This window comes from Drosophila elegans, unplaced genomic scaffold, assembly GCF_018152505.1.
Source record: "Drosophila elegans isolate 14027-0461.03 unplaced genomic scaffold, ASM1815250v1 contig_149, whole genome shotgun sequence".
NCBI lineage: Eukaryota > Metazoa > Arthropoda > Insecta > Diptera > Drosophilidae > Drosophila > Drosophila elegans.
The window spans coordinates 20,820,691-20,833,572 of record NW_024545513.1 but is presented as its reverse complement, the minus strand read 5'-3'; the positions used below and the strand labels follow the sequence as shown (position 1 = coordinate 20,833,572).

Sequence of the window (12,882 nt, the reverse complement as noted above, 5' to 3'; positions counted from 1 at the left end):
ACTCTGAGTTTGACCACTTTCTGCAATGGTAGCAATTCATCTAATTGCCGGTGACGGTGCCGTTTGATGGACAGGCCGCTTGACTGTATAAAGAGAATTATACAACAATCAGAACAGCAATAAGCCAACCATACCGGGCAACGAACAGCCAGCGATGCATTGACCATCCACAGTCTTATCAGAAACTCGGACACACGGACCACACTTTTGCATCGTATTTTTTTTTTAGGGGAAAACCCTAGGGATTTTTCAACCACCACCCCCATCCCCACCCACAGAATACCAATGCGAGCGTGGAAGAAAACACAGTACAAAATCAGTCCTCAATCTTCCGCTTGTTTAAAAATGCAACTAATTCGTAAGATAAGCTTAATTTCTTCGGGACATTATTGCCTTCCATCAGACTTCTCTCTCTGTTTAATGACCACTACAACTAATCTTGGTTTGTTTATCAAACTGAGAACCGTAAAGTCTACCCTTTCCTTTTCATATTTTCCATCAGCTCTGATTTCATAAAAACTAACTAATTAACATAACTTATTAATAAATCAAGTTGCATTTGTATCGCATTTAAAAAAAAAAATTATATTTTTTTTTTGGCACTACAAATTTAATAACTTTATAAGAAGTTTGATAAAAAAAATATACAAAAGCTCTAACTTAACCATCTTAAAGGCATAATACAGTTATAATTCAAGTTTTTTTAACAAATCAAAATTATTTAGGCATTTAAGCTTCTACTCTATTTAGGATAACAACCTCTTTGGTTGTACAAATCGATCAAAAATGCTTTTAAAATCATTTTCTGATTTTCTTACACATGTTTTCCATTTTGTCGTCAATTGGCGGAAATCAATCACATAAGCTCAGTCCATTCATTTGGGTTTTTAACCCGAGGAAGTGAAAACTTTTGAATGTAAATCAAACGAACGAAACGTCTTTAAGCCGCTCCATTATTATATTTCAGTTTTATAGTTTAAAGTGCCGAGTGGAGCTTAAATCACAGTCTAATGAGACGCGACGACAGCTTGGGAATACAAAAAGAAGTTCGAAGTTAAAACTTTTCACACACATCCCAAGGCCGAATCTACATAAATCAATAAAAGATATAACTAAAAAAAATATAAAAAAAGGAAGATTTTTAAGAACCAATCAAAGTGACATCAGGAACCCGCTAGTATCATAAAAAAAATAACAAAACCTGAAAGCTAAGAAATAAAATCTTGTGTTCAGCTTGTACTTAGAAAATCATTCTAGGGTTTATCTTTACTGCAAGACGAGAAAAGGTGTCAGAACAGGTGCAGCATCGAAAGATGATGGGAATGCGAGCTCACCCAAAGCAGATATCAATTTATATACAAGATCGGTATACATTTATTTTTAATGCGCATACGCAGTGTGACTCTTCGGACCCTTTAGTTTATGATGAGAGCGTAGCCAGCCAGAACGGAAGTCATTTGTCCGAGTCTCCGGGTTAACAAAACATACACACAAACACACACACAAAACAAATACAAAGCTCAGAATAGCTCTGTGAAAAAAGAACAAGTAGTAGTCGAATAAGAAACTTAACAAAGAAAAAAAAAAACAAGAACCCCCCAGGGCTCAGTACTGTACTTGCTCTTTTTTTTGTGTTTGCTGCTGGGATTACGTCACTGTCACAGTGCAGGGCAAAAATGAAGTAGGAAAACTGTAAAGACAAGTAAAACATCCTATAATTTTTTGCATATCAAACGTGCAAAGTAACGGAAGTAATTCAATTCATATGTTTTGAACATTGTTATCCTTCTATGTGGATGAAAAAAGTGCAGGGCAAAAATGCATTAAATATTTATGTACCTTTCTTTTTAGAATCAACTTGTTGCTAAGTCCCTTGAAAACATAATAACAATAACATTACAAGCCGCAAATATACTAATTGCCAAACAGTTAATGATGTATGATGTGGAAGTTAGTTAAAATTATTTAAATAAACTTAAACTTATTATTCTAGAACTATGATATAAACAAGTTTTAAACGGTATTGTGTTTGAGATCATATACCCTGGCCAATTATCGTTAGGGTAATGGATGCTGTCTGTCACATTTGCCGGCAATGGCGCGGATGATGAGGATGATGATGAAGAAGCTGCCAGTTCCCATGGTCGAATCGTTATATATAAAGTACAGCTAGGCCGATCTGCTGAGACATGCCAGCTGACCAGAGTGCAAGAAGAAGAACAACTCAATCAAGCGAGTGCGAAACTTCAAGTTCATCGTGATGTGGATGGGAACCGAGCGTGTCCATTACACTTGTCCCTCCGAGTCAGTCTCTGCACTTGAAAAAACTATTTTTAATATTCCTATTCATATCACAAAGAACTTCAGTTGAAAATTTAAGTTATAGTATTGATAATAATGAACTGTTGAAGCTAAAAAAGCATTTCTCGATATTCCGCTTTTTAAAATATATTTTTTTCATGTGTACTTCTGCCTTGTGAGATTTTCTGCCCATGACAAGCGCGGGCCCAATGCTAATGCCGATGTTAATGCTATTATTATTGTTGCTATTTGCGCTACTGTTGCCCGAAGGCGTTAAGAACTACAAAATAGCGACAAAGTGTAAGCTTAACCGAAGAGGAAGCCAGCCAGCGAACCAACCGAACAACAATCACACCAAGCAGAAATTACATTGGGAAATCCGATTAGCTGACCGTTCTGCGGAACCTCAAGATCGCTTTTTGGAGTCAATGGTTTGTACAATTGGATAATGCAGGGATTACATTATCTTTGGATCTCAAAGTTTTTGGTCGAGGAAAAAGCTTCCACATTTTAAGCTACATTAGGGTTAACAAAGTTCATGTTATGTTATAATTAAACAAAATAGTTTCTTAAAATTGATTCTTAATTTGTTTTTTAAGGATAAATTATTATTATTCTGAACAATTAAAGCCTGTATTTTTGGTTTCACTTTCATTTTCAATACTTATTATTTATTTTTCTTTAAAAATATTATATATATTTTTTTAACATGAGTTTTTCATTACTAAGTTTCGATTAAGACTTAGCTTTTATTTTAACCATTTTCATTTCAGAACAAAAACTTATCAAAGCAGGTGAAAATGCACAAAGAAAATCCCTTCCCACCGACGTCCAATTTTATGACTCCACCGCATTTTCGGAAGTTCTTTCTTTCATTCCCAATACGCTTTTAGTGCGCTTTGTTCATACTCATTTCCATTTTGGGGTATCGGTTCGCTTTGTTGGGCATTTGCCTTCTTTTATTTTTAATAAGAGTGACATTCGCTTATCAGAGTGGGGCTTCGTGTAATATTTATGTGGCATTTTGTCACCGCGACACCATTCGTGGTGACCTTTCTCTCTTCGCCGGTCGGTCAACTACTTGAAAGAAAATTTAAATTTTAGCATAAATTTATGGGCTGGCAGCTGACTGACAGACATTCTCAGCGACATCATTATCATTGCTTTTATTATCATCAAGGCGGTATTTGTTTTGTGAGTGCATTTATACATTTTAGATGCGACGTTTGGTAGTTTATGTATCAACGATGACGGCTTCTGCTTCAATTTGGAAACGGTACTTTTATCGCCATCGTTTTTTTTTTTTTTGGAAATACTATTGATTTACAAAAGAACATCGATTTTTTATAATTAAACTTATTTTTAATAAAAAAGAGAAAAAGGAAGAAAATAAAATGATAAATAATTGTTTTCTTCAAGATTTTTTTTATTTTTACTTATGTTTTGTTCATACTACGAAGTAAAAAAATGCTCTTATACATGGAGCTTGAAGCTTTCTCATTCATTCGACCAATCGCCATAAAAGAACATCTAACTCTAACAACTAAGAATCAAACCAATCCACATTTTGAACTTCCAACGCACCTCCTACAAAAAGCAAAAAAAAAAAAAAAAAACTTAAAGGGGCGTTTGGACATTTCTATTTATTCCTTTTGGCCAGCAGCCCATTCATTGATTTCGAACCCTTCTTTCACTCAGTCAAAGAGTGAGTGGAGCTTGTCCAGTAAATTAGCATTAACATTCATTTGGTTTTCAGTCCGATTCGTTTGTTTGTTTGTATTGCGTGAGCTTAGTGGCCAAAGGTCCAAAAGCCCAAGAGTTGGTTTTCAATGCAACGCTAAAGACGAACGCATTTATCATCGATAGCCGGCATTGATATGCTAAAATGCAGTTGACTTTTCTTGCTATTCTGTTTGCCCAATAGTCACTGCCAACTTATATATATATATATATATATATATATATATATATATATACATACATATACGCATATGTTGTAGAATGGTTTACCTATCTCCATTTCTTTGGGGCTTCGGTTTTAGGTTTTCGTTTGGCTTTTTATCAATCAAGTTCCCTGCGGTGCGGCGTGTTGAGGTCTCTCTTATTACAACAGCATGATTATGGCGTATTAGCCCTATTAAATGTCGCATGACATCGATGTTGACTCGAGGTGTTAGGGTGTGTCATAATACTGGATGAGGCGGGTGCGGAAAGTTGGGGTTTTGGAGATGGGCTTAGCTTAACTCTGCTCTTTGTTTGCCCTCAAAGGTGAATTGTGGATCTGCTCTTTCAGTTTCTTATTCTATCTAAAGTTGCATTACTAACCAGGAATTCTATTCTTTATTTTAAGATTCAAAAATGAGATGAACAAATGGGACTGCTAATCTGACGAATTTTCTATAGTTTTATTTGAAATATTTATATATATTATATTTATACGATGATGTCAAACTTTATATTAAATATGTTTTCCTATTAAAATTATATTATAAATGAGTATCACTCTAGTCGAACCCATTTGCAATTCTGCTACCCATTTACCACCAGGCAACAGGAAGCAGGCAGGAAATTTGCGATTAGTTAAATTAACGGTCGCATGGCACAATTAAGCTAAGCCAAATCAAACACAACAAGATAATGGAAGACTCAGCTCACGTTCAGTGGCAAATTCAATTATCCAAATTGCTATCGTTTCACATGGATTTCGATTGGTATCAAACAAAACGAACCGAATCGCTCTTGTAATGCTCTCAAAGTCAAACCTAATTTCGAATCACCTTGAAAGTCAGAAAAGAAAAAAAAAAGAAAAGGGTGGTGCTCATGGTAAATATTCTGGAAGTGCTACCTGATCATTGCATAATTGCTGCCAATGAACAACAGCAACCAACAGCGTCGACGAAAATTACATAAAAAATAAAAGGTTAACAAAGAGAATGGGAAATGTTTGTTGTCCAAAGTCAGTAGAAGTATGATGTAAAGCGGCGAAAAACAACAACTTCATCAGACAATGTTCCAAAGAAAAAGTAAAAGAAAAAGAAAAACAGACGAGCTACGGTAATGACAAAAACAACAACGAGCAAAAAATGTTCAACTGCGGTAAAAGGCCAAAAAAAAAAAAAAAAAAAAATTGATACAAAAAATATTATAAAGGTAAAAATAAACAACGCTGGCAAGTCAAGTTGCTTCTTGATGTATGTGTGTTTGCAATAGTATGTACCTTATGTGTGTCTAAGTCTAAGCTCCTTTGCCAGCGTGCGTGCGTATCTGTGTGAGTACGTGCAGACACCCAAAAACCCGCCCATTCCGACTCGCAAATCGGAAAAATCAAAAGGTGCAAAAAGCTCAGCCATACCAACCCTTCTAATGTGCTACGAAAATTCCCACTAAATATTATAATTATTTAAAAATATATTATATCCATAAAAAAAATACAGCAAAACAAAGTTACGTTTTTTCCAATAAGCTAAATTAAGACATTTTTTTTCACTTTGACACATTTGTTTTTTATGCAGCGTTCATCCGTTTTAGATTCTAACGACCTTGAGACAAATTTTAGCAATGAAAATAAAAATAAGAAAAAAAATATTGTAATTTTTAATTTTTTTTCCTTTTTTAATAAAGTCTTATTAAAACAGACAAAATAAAGTATTTTAATAGGGATTAGGTAGAGATGGGGATTAGGCTGGGATTATTATTCAGTCTTCTAAAAAACGTTTTACCTTTTTTTTTGTTTTCATTGTTTTAGAAGTTTTAATATAAATTAATCTTTAACATAAAATATGTTGATTTATAACCGCAAGTTGTTGCAAAAAGCCAAATACCCAAAAATTGTATGGCACTTTGGTTGTGACCAAAAAAAAAAAAAAATCGAGCCACTTATTACCACAAGGTAAAAAGCAGACAGCCAGCTTGTTCTCGTTGCTGCTGCTGTTTGCTGTTGTTGTACTTATCGTGTTCGACTGCGCAACACATAAAAAAAAAATGAAGTACAGACATCGGAGAAGAAAAAAAAACAACAAAAACAACAACAACAATCAACCGCCAAACGTTGGAGTCAAAAGACCGAAAAAATAAAAAACAAAAAAATGCCAGACTCCAGCCAACAAAACTTGGGCTCCGGCTCTTTGCACGTGATACATTCATCATGAACTTGAATTTGAATTTTAAGTTTAATGGTTAATCCATTGTGGTAGTTGTTGGTTGTTGGTTGTTGGTGTCTGTTGTGCAGGCAACAATTTGCGAGCACTTGTTACCATTGTTGTTGCTGCTGCTGCGCTGCTTTTGTTATTTCTCGTTTTTGTGTCTGGGTATCTTTTTTTCCGATTCTCCGATTTTTGTTTTGGGCTGAGAAAAAGCCGACAATTGCAGTCGTTACTTTTGTTGTTGTCACTTGCACTTGTTGCGTTGTTGTCTGTTTGTCTTCACCATCATCATCATGAGTATTATTGTATAACGCTGAGGATACCCCGCCGAGCGGATCAAAAACAAAAAAAGGGCAAGCTAATCCCAGCTAAGCCACAGGGTTTGAAAATTCCACGCCTACGGAAACCCAAAGTACGCCCATCTATGCGTCACATGCGAAAAATTGAGAAAATCTGTTGACAACTTAACTATTGTGCTAGTGGTTTTTGTTTTGTGGGTGGTGGCAAGAAGCGGAAAAAAAACTCAGCCAAATCCTTTCACAGAAAACAAGTGGCAATATAAGAAGATATGATAAATGTATTCTTACATATTGATTAAAATATTACCTTTTTTAATTTCTTGACCTATAATTTTTAGTTCTTTTTCTTTTGTCTTTTGCTTAAAAAAAATTATTTTTAAATTTGTGATCTATATATCCCTTTTTGATATAAATTTTATATTCAGTTTGCTGTCATGTCTATTCATTATTAAAATACATTTCTTAAACTGTACTCGCACCAGAAAATATTTCCGACTAAAACTTAAGCAATCGAATTAATTAGTTTGTGTCCTAAGTCTTTTGTTTAAAAATCAACAAAACCTTTGTGTGCCAAGTAATTGTTTTTAGAAAGCACTACTACATTCAATGAGCAATTATAAATAGCAGTACAATTGATAACCTCATTTAATCACGGTCATTTATTTAAAATCAAAGTAAATTAAAGTTTGAAGTGGTTAAGAACGCTATAAATAAAAGGTATATGCACCAAAAAAAAAGATTTTAATTCGTTTCAGCAAAAAATCGATCTTTAATAAGGTATACAAAATACAGATTCAAGATAAGTATCAATATAAATTTAAGAGTATATTTGTTAATTTTATAGACAGCATGTACGCACATAAATTTTAGCTCATTCTGAAACAATCTCATTATTATTGCAATCAGGTTTCCTTGATGTTTTTCAGTTGTTTTTTTTTTTCGTTTTGTTTGCGTTTTTGAAAATTAGTCAAAAAACGTGCGCATGACGCTTCAGTGGGGGGCGAATCTTTCTGGGGGTGGGGCGCCCTGCGCAAATGCGTGCGCTCTCTTAAATGAATTATGAATAAAGTAATCTTTTTTTTTTTGTGCCGCTGGCTTGAGGGCCACGCTGGCAACTAATTTCGACCTTGCATACAATTTTAATTAAGTTTTTTTTTTTTTTGTTTCTGTTCATGTGCGCATGGTTATACATTTATTTTTATATATATCACATACCATAAAGAAGAGGCAGCAGCAGAAACAGAAGGGTGTCGACAGCCCCACTGATGACAATGATAATTTGTAAGCTAAAGTTTATTTTGTATTACGTTTTACGTGTTGGCTTCAACTTGTGCTATAAAGTGGGCAAGGAAACTGGCGAACATGATCAAGTTGAACTTGGAAATTGGTCAGTTAGCTAGGAACATTTTTAACACCATCGTTTTTAGTGTTGGTTGAATTCCTTTCATTTCGACAATTAGTTTGTTATATTGTTATGTGGATATATATTAATTATTAAATGACAAGTTTGTTATGCAGTTCATATATATTTTTATAAGTCTCCCTTTTACATATCTGAGAAACTTTTCTACAAACAAAATAAAAACTGAAAGTTAATTTTTAGTGAATTGTTTTGAAAATAAACTACAGACATTATTAAGGATTAAGTATTAATTCAATACAAATTTAATTAGCTACTTTTTATTTTTATTTCTATACCGAAGAGATAACGACATAAGTTTTATTTTGATACTTGCGAGGTATTCAATTAGTAATCATCTTGTTGAGAACTTGTTTTTATCCAATAGTTTTAAAATTATGTAACAATAGTTTAGTTTCTGTTATATTTTTTTTTTTTTTTTGATGTAGATGTTAGATTTCTTTTGCAAGCCCTTTCGTTGTTCCCTAACTTCTTCTATACTTCCAGGGCGCCTAAATCTTTTCCTGGCAACACACCAACATATCCAGCTCCTCTTCCTTTTGCTCCTTCTCCCCCTTATTTGCTCCGTTTTCTTTACCTCTTTTTACTTTTCCATCTCTTCACTTCGATCGCCGTTGCATATTTTCAATTTTTTGCATTTTCAACATAAATTAGCCGTCTCCCAGTGACCCCCAACACAAGTTCTTCTCCTTCTTACCATTTCGCTCGCGTCTTCTCGCTCTTCTTGGCCAGAAATAGACATTGGTTAGGCCAAGAAGAGCAAAATTCCTGGCGTCAGAAAGGAACGTGGACAAAACAGGCATTGGAAAAACGGCACAAAAGGAACACACAGCAAACAAACAACGGGTTAAAAGGGGGCGCGTGACGGTGAGACTGGTGAGGGGGGCGTGGCAGGGACGAAGTGGAGTCTGCAAAAGATGTAACCAAAGTCCAGGCCCAAGATCATCATTATCATCATCATTATGACCATTATGATGCAAAAGAACCCAAAGAAGCTGGCGAGCAAAGAATGATGAAAGAAGATGTATAAGATTTTAAAGAAAAAACATGTAGAAGAACTTGGATTCGCCTTTGGTTTCTGCATTCGAAAAGGAACGAAAAGAAAACCGTTTCCTTGGTCTTAAAGAACTATTAATACCCTTTGAAATTTCGCAAAGCTTAAAATATTGTTTTGAGTTCACCAAACCTCATCTTTACCACAGAATTAATCAGTTCAAAAACATTTGAATGCAAATTATTAAAGAATTAGCCTGCAAACTTGAATGAGTTTCCCTTTGAGATCAGGCTTAAATTGATATAGGCTTCCAAAGTGCAGTCTAGATTATTTGAGATAGGTTAAATTGTAGATCCGGAAGTGCAAGTATCCTATCTATAAAATCAATTTTCTGTAATTTTGCAATAAATAATATTATTGATTACTGTCTTGAATTGTATCAAAAGAACACTATTTAGTAATAGGTATCTAAGAACCGAAGAAATTAAAAAATTGAAAGAGCCGACAGGCTGTGGGTCCAAGTTTCTATGTGTGTGGGGTTTTAGGCGTTGGGATCGGTACTGCAAGAACTTCTTCTCCAGCGGCTTCTTCCTCTTTTTCATGTGCTTCCTTCGCTTTGGTCGCGTCTTCAATTAATGTCGTTGTTGTTGTTGTTGTTGTCAGGCGTGTGCGGTGCGCGTTGAATCCGCTATAACAGTGTTAGTACGTTAGTAGGTATACAAACAGGTAAAACAGGTATTCCCAGCCGCTCTGCCACGCTCATCATGACCATCGTCGTGATGATCATGTTCTTTTGCTGCTCTTGCTGCTTTTGCTCTTCTACCACCACAATGGGCTGGCTGGCTGGCTGGCTGGCTGCTTCTTACTTCACTTGAAGCATTATTTTAGCGAGTCGCCGTCGATGACGACAATTGAGCAAATAAAGATAAAAACAAAAAAGGACAACAAAAAATTATAGGAACACAGAAAACAAACATTTACATTCAGGCCTATTAACTGGTCTAAGTAAAGAAATATTTATTTAAATCTAAATCTTGGTTTTACACATTAAATTCTTTACCATTTTTTAATGATCTTATTATTGATGGCATATTTGTAATATTATATTAATCAACATTACATAAGATGAATTTTAATAAAATGTACAATTTTGTTTAAATTATTTTTTTTACAATAACAATGCAAAATTGGTTGACTAAATAAACAAAAGAAAAATAATTTTAAAAAAATTGCATTTATGTAAAACATGTAAATTCAAAAATAAATATTTAATAAAATAATGATTACAAGTTTGTGCTAAAAATAAAGTTGTACAATTGTATTTTTAAATATTTATTTAAAGTATATTTTGTTTTGATCTTATAAAAGCTGAGTTACATTTCATCATAAATAAATTAATTAATGTAATTAATTTTACAAAATTAAAGCCTATTGGAAAAAATGTACATGGTGTTTATTTTTTGTTTGCGTGTACAAAACCACCACACAATGGCAAAAACAACAAGCTAAGAAAGAGCAAGGGAGAGCGAACGATGCAAGCGCATTGAGGCCCAAAGGAACACATTCTTAAACACAGCAATTACCAAGCAAAAGGGGTGGTGGGAACAGGGGCAGGTCGGTGGGGAGGTGATGCAGACAGTAAAAACGAGAAAATTCTGCTGGCTCTGTGGGCCCTCTTCTACGCCCATCCAACACCCCCCGCCAACCCAACAAACCCCACCCAACTAACCAAGAACCCAACTGCCAAAGCCAAAGCCAAAGTCAAGGCATTAACAGCCCAGTGAACACACTCACACTAAGACCATGTGCAATTTCACAAACACTTTTATATATATACATATAGCAGAGATATATATGGATCTGGCAAGTAGTGTTGGTCTTGGTCTATACCTTTGGTGGCCTAGGTCTGGGCCAACAACTAAAACCAGCTTGATTCTCATTGGGTTTGCAATCAAGAACTTGAGATTCGCTTTTGGTTAGAGATCTTGATCGACTATCTATTCTTTAAGGTTTTAAGGGATCTGATCGCGGTTAATAATTCAAATAAAATATAGTTTGGACGATTTTGTACAACATTTTCAATGTAAGCTTAGCTAATATAGCAAACACTAGTCTATTTCAAAGTCTTATATTTATTTTCATATTTATGGTTCTTAAGTTACTAACATGTTTATATATCTACAAGAAAAAATCGAATATGTTATTAAAAATCAAGGAATAATATGTACAGGTTATATGGGTTTTACTTTTTAGGAGCTAACAATGAATGCAAGCAAATTGTAAGTAATGTTTGGTCAAATGGTAAATACAACTACTTTATGGACGGAATTTTCTTCAATATTTTTTTAATGAAAAATAAACAATCGTCATTTTTCACCGCTTAATTCAAATTTATTTAGCAAACTTTTCATTAACAATATATACTTCTAATCAAATTTGCGAGGGGCCAAAAAAATCTGTATGCATTTCAGTTCTGGGCCAGAACACTTGCATTTTGGCCAGCAAGCGGCTTTTTGAGTGAGAGTGAAGTTGGCGCAGGAACAATGCAGCAACAACAACACCAACAGCAGTGAAATGTTCTTCAGAAGGCTCCACCGATCGAGAAGAAGAAGAACCAGAGGAAAACCTCTGCTAACGCCAACATCACGACATTAACATTGCCGCTGCCTCAACGGCAAAGTCACAGTCAAAGCCAAAGTTACCAACAGGTTTTCTGAGCTGCCTCTTCGGTCTCTGATTCTCCAAGTCGCTCTAACTCAAATTCTCTCACGATACACATCGATACAGATAAAGAAAATATGCACGATATAATAATCAACTTAAAGATTCAAATTCATATGGGATTTGATTATGGGCTTGTTAGATTTGTAAGCTAATTGACGAAATGAAAAGTAGACTTAAATTTGATGCTAAACTTAGCTACATATATAACTATCTTTTTAAGGAAAAATCTCAAATTTTTTTTTGATTTTGAGCTGCGTTTTTTATTAATATTTTGATTTGAAAAGACGGCAATTTTTTCTTTAGGTGCATCTCTCTCACCTGCAAAAGAGGCTTCGTTTTCAGCTTCGGCTATGAGTTCGTCTTCGATTTTACCTTCGGCACGTCGCTCTCTCTTTCTCTTACCTCTCACACTAGCTCAAAGTTAGCTGTAAATTTGTTACGTCGCCGCAGAAGAGCGTATTCGTATGTATTTGTAGTGTGTGTGTGTGATACAGGTGTGCGACGCTCTGAATTCGCCGTCGCTTACATCACTTGCTCTGGAAGTGTGTGTGAAATAACGTTAGTTATCCGTTGGCAGCGCACCTGTGCGGGTTGGAAAGAGATGGAGCCAGGCCTGCCTCTCTAATTGGCTCCCTATCTCTCTCTCTCCTTCTCTCTCAATCTTATTTGCCATTCTAAGCGCATTCTAAGCGATCTTCGTCATAGTCGCACACACACTTACAAGAGAGCAGGTGAGAGAGGGCGAGTCGCACACCTGAGAGCGAGAAATGCCTGCGTTGCCAACTATTTTGCCGTTTAATTTCGCTTATATGGGTACTTTTTTCCATTTTACTTGCTGCTTCTTCTTGTTCGGATCTTTATTTCTTCTTATTGTTTTTACCGCGGCTCTCTTTCCTTTGATAAACACTCACACAGGGACAACGATGATGAAATTTTTTAAGGGCCGCGGAAAACAACTATTGGAATCTTTATCTTTTCCTACCTCCTTTTCCTCTTCTTCAT

The 12,882-nt window shown here is 35.1% G+C and overlaps 1 long non-coding RNA gene across 2 annotated transcripts in view; it reads right to left on the bottom strand.

The window, feature by feature from the left end:
- LOC108147671 overlaps positions 1–12,882 on the bottom strand; it is a 55,411-nt gene that overhangs the window by 23,328 nt on the left and 19,201 nt on the right. The window lies entirely within an intron of this gene.